The sequence below is a fragment of the Pollicipes pollicipes genome, unplaced genomic scaffold (assembly GCF_011947565.3).
Source record: "Pollicipes pollicipes isolate AB1234 unplaced genomic scaffold, Ppol_2.1 Scaffold_4295;HRSCAF=5057_pilon_pilon_pilon, whole genome shotgun sequence".
Lineage (NCBI taxonomy): Eukaryota > Metazoa > Arthropoda > Thecostraca > Pollicipedomorpha > Pollicipedidae > Pollicipes > Pollicipes pollicipes.
This window is the reverse complement of record NW_023596461.1, coordinates 42,365,928-42,371,062: the sequence shown is the minus strand read 5'-3', so window position 1 is coordinate 42,371,062 and position 5,135 is coordinate 42,365,928.

Here is a 5,135-nt window from a genome sequence, read left to right as displayed (position 1 = left end):
GGAGCTGGCCGTGAGACCGCTGAGCCCGTTCGTGACGAACAGCCTAAACTGCCCACTTAGCTAGGCACCTGGCCCATGACAGCACCGTGAATCAAACAGATTTAATGTACTCCCAATATGGATTGACATTGAACATATATCATGGCATTGAACATATATCATTGTTATTAATCCATGCAATTTATACGCGTCAGCGTCACCGCGCTTTTTAAAGATTCTCTTGTCACGTTCCGATGAACGCCAAGCTGAATATACAACCATTAGTCAGACATCTTCACTTTCTTTTTACCTAAAGTATCATGAGCAAGGGCCACCCAATACTATTTTCTATTTAATCTGATCACTGGTCCTAAAGGCTACGCCGCCGCCTGTCACACATCCATATGTCACACACAGTAATGAGCGCTATCTGACACAGACATTAAAGACATGTTCTTTTAATGACGGGCACGTATAGCTACATCATCTTTGCATAACTCCAGCGTGATAAGAGGGCAAGATATCCATGCCTTATTTGTGCGAAGCTGCTGGCTGCAGCACTCTGAAAGCTATGATGTATCAATTACATCGAACTTATTCAGCTGTTAAGAAAACACAACGTGGTCTCTTAATAACATTGGGAACTATTTGCCACGAGGCCATCGCAAAAACACGAACAATGCCTTACCGGATTAGTTATTACAAACGCATGGCTCGTGACAGACTGGTTACCTCACAGCTGTATCAAACTCGATGCTACGTCACCGTACCTAAACATCCCAAAACGAGTGAGTGGATATGTTCCGCGAGGTGAGTGGACATCCTTAAAATCGGGTGACAGCCCTGTGGAACGCGCGTAAGAACATTTCCATCATCTCCCCCTCCGCCTGGTCCCAGGAACAGACCAGTAAGCTAATGAGAGCGTCACGAGTAACATAGACGTTCATTTAATTCTTGAAGCGCTCTGCTTGCATCTGGTTCGTCCTGTCCGTTGGCAGCTGGCCAAGCGCGTCCTGGCACGGCGACGGTCCACCGATCTATACAACACCGCGCGAATCCATCAGAAACGCCCACGGTTCCGCTGAGCACCTGGAGGCAAGTCAATCGGAGTACTGAAATTGAAGTCCGGGATAGCAGGGTCAAAGCTCACTCGGCCAACTCTCCTCAGCATGTAATCTCCAACATAAAATCATTCTCCCAAGGCATTCGGGATAGATCGCTGACCCAGATCTTGACTACGTGTGAATTAAGACAGTGCGGCATCGTTGTCTGCTTCATGCAAGCGACATGAGCTTAAAGCACCATGAATTGAATGCGGTCTTCGCTACTGTCATGTCTTAGCTTAGCTGTTCCGGTCGGACAAACAAGCAGCTCTCTGACGTAGGCCGTCACGTAGCCTACGTGTGAATGCGCCCAATCTTGAAAACGGTCACCATCCCGAAAAAGCCAGGAATGAAGCCGAACAAATGTGACATTTGGTGGTGCACGGATGCATTTGCGGGCTGACAATCACAAACTGCTCGGTCAAACACCGGCCAACCTAGAGAAGATCAAATTATCGATACGCCACCGGGTTAAAACTCGGGGCAAAGCGCTTCGGAAAAACGCAATATCTGAGAGATACAAGATGTGTAAGCATCTTGAAGAATGCGCCTTGCCTCACTGCGAGGCAAAGCGCGCCTCTCCTTTACATTTGTAGCATACCAATGAGTCACTGGATCCTTCACCAGAGCTTCCATGTGGTATCCGACTCCCTGGTACACAGCACAGCAGTAGTGACAGAATTTTAATATTTTTTGACACTGTGCGTACAAAACGTGCATCAAGTTCTACAGAAACTGCACTACGTCTCACGCGGGTGCTCAGGGCATTATAAAAACATCTTCCAAATATGAAAATGCTTATCATGCTGAGATACTTTTTAAGGCTTCAACGTGAATGACATTTTTTTATTACCACGCACTCCAAAAATGCATGCCACGGCATCGGTGGGCCTGCCAAGCGAGCATTGTAATGCGGGTTGGTGGAAGAACCAGATAGTAGGCCCAGATAATTTCTTCGGGTCCCGTGACTCGAAAGCTTCAGTGACAAGAAAAGGTCTGCTTTTGGCACTCTACAAATCTATTGGAGATTGCCGGGGTATTAGACACACATCTGCTCAGTGCGCGGCTCGAGTAGGGACTTTGAAGGGAATGTTACGTATTTGAAGATATTGGGACAAACACCAGATATGATGAAACAAGCTCACATATAACTAAACGTATCATTTTAAGTGAAAAATGCTGTTCTAGACAGCACAATGTCTCCATTCAGCAAATATGTTGCTCACCGCGTCATTGTTTGATTACGCCATCCTACCTTACACAACATTAAGAGCCGACTGACAGCCGTTATACCTGAAAATCATGCTCACGAACACCAAATGCGAAAGACTTGACACTTATGTTTTTCTTAGCCTTGATCGTTACTTTGCAAATGGAGTGGCAGGACTGCATGGCGTTATCATGGCGTCGCGGATGCCTGGGCGACCTTGAAACGGTCTCCCAAAAAAGTATGCACATGTCCGCAGGCGTGTGGCTCAGAAACTGGAGCGCTTTAGGTCTTCAGGGGGTCAGGGCTGTGAACTGCATCGAGTGATCTTCAAAATGGCTATTTCAGTTCAAAACCTCACAAAAACGTGAAACATTTCCTTAATGCGTTCTAGCGCTTAGTAACGGTGAAGGAACATAGCGTAGTGGCAAGCCAGTTACCGATATCCGAACAGGTCACTATGTGCTAAGCGTGTGCAGCGGCCACCAATGACTATATGTGCCGCAGCTAAAGGCGCCTGTGAAGCCTCCATGTGATATTATGCGCCAAATACACGAAACATGTCCTGCATTCGTTTGTAACGTGTAATGCGTTGTATTACGCGCGCCGACCCTGCCGCCATGAGAGTTAATGCTGTAAAAACATGTGCATAATCATAACATCGACACTGATGCATGGGGCGTGGGAATCGAGGATGGGGCAGACGCCGAGACCCACAGCTTTCTGGAAATTTAGCATTTAGCGTTGGAGTTCCCTTTTTCTACCATTAACTGCGGCCAAAGCCACGCAGTCCATGGAGACTGCAACGTCGGACGGCGGGGGTTTTGTTCGAAGACTCGCGAGCGCGCAGAGTCAAAAATATTATGTAAGTTTCACTTCTCGTTTCTGAGCAAAGGCCGAAAATTCCCACACGGCCATGAGATCGCCATTTCAAAGCAACTGTATAACCCCCGTTTCGGTCTACAATCTACGTTTACTATCATCTACGTTTACAAAGCTCTTGCTGTAAACCGTTGGCGAAATTAATGAACAGGACATGTCCCAGTACCAATCCTTGAGGGGCACCGCTGGCGACGTCGTTCCAGTCTGACTTCGAGCCATGGACCCACACTCCGTGCTGATGGATGGAAGCAAACTTTAACTTACCACTTTGTCTACAACTTTAAAGAGCTGCGGGATGTTCCAGTCGATTTGTTCTCCGCATTCAAGTGTTATGCTTTGAGAGGTTTTCCAGCATTTGCAAAGTGACATAGCGTATAACCGAGCTGACATGGCAAAGAATGATGAGCCCTTTTCACACTGGCAACATTAGACAATATTTTAATGAAATACGGAACCCAAAATGCACCAAAGCTGGGATAAACAGGAGCGAAACCCATCGCTTGTCGTCAGGTCTATCAAAATAGTCCGCAAATGTTATTCTGAAGAAAGCGATGTAAAATTTGCATTCGATGTTCCAGCAGCGAGCGGTAGGAGAGATCGACGCTGCCATCTCCAATTGGCTCCAAGGGTCGCGGAACCGGGGAGGGAGGCGCCTCGGCCGTGTGACGGGACTGCATGACACCTCCTCATTGACATCGGATCGTACCGCAAACCCTTTGGCGAGTGGCGTCTCTCCTGCGTCAAGGGAGCTAGTCCTCACCGAGCTGCAAAGCCTCTGATGCCCTGCTTAGATGCGGACAAAGTTGGATCCTGTGATCGATTGTCCGTTATGAAAGTTCAGATACAGAATGTCGTTTCACCGTTTTGTGTTTACCTACGGAAGTCGGGTTGTATTGAGCACCACTGTGCGGACACTCCTCGCCCATCGTTCTGTCCACCTATCCTCAATCCCACATTGCCGCTGGCATTGATATATTTCTTGAAACGACACGAAGTGATAAGTTTCATTTGGTCTGATTGGGCATACATGGAAAATTAAGGATATTACATTGTTTAAGTTTTCGGCAACAAAGAACGCAACTCTTAAAATTGTTCACCATATCAAATGCCAATTTTTTAAGAGCAAACTTTTACATCGGGCAGGTTTTTCCAGATTGCAATGCCATCACACTGCCCCCTGTCCCTTCAACTTGCATGGGATACAACAAATCTCGGGAGGCGAAAACGCTAAAAAATGGAGTCAGATCGGGTCCGAATCTCGAAGATCCGGCGTTACAGCCGTAGGAGTTGAGCAGATTTTGACAATTCCGCTCAAAGTGACACCAATTCGTACTAAAAGCTCTCCACTATCAGTAAATAAAAATAATTATTTCGCCAGTCTATAAATAGAACGGACAAGAAGGAACAAACGCAAAGAACATTCCCTATTTCACTTTCTGTTATTAGCCATTCATAATTCCCCCATTCGCGACGCTATGGTCCACCTAACCGATTATCATGTTTGAAATAAATTGAGAATGGGTTGCGCAGCATGCATGCCAACCAGTAAATGTCCTAAATGTGATCCTTTTGGGGAGAAATAATTTCCGTTCATATTTTTACATATCGGTTGACATCGACAACTGAATATTTTCGCCAGTCGCTATTGTACCCAACTCATCCACACGAAGTCAAGCCCCCCGGCATGGAGGACATTACTTGCGGTCCTGTTTTAATGAGGGGGGGGGGGCGAGGGGTGCTCTTCAGATGGCAATCTCTGGGCACGAGCCTCGGCCGCTGCGTCACTGGGCGGAAAATGACAATCGTGAGATACGACAGCTGGGGACGCGACAGTGTGAGACTGTGTCGACGGTTATTTCAGCACGAACACGCCCCGATCGACCTTCCCGGTACCGCTGTTATCCAAAACGCCCACAAGTTCACACGCAAGCCTGAAGTACGCTTCATAAAGATCTTCCCACGAC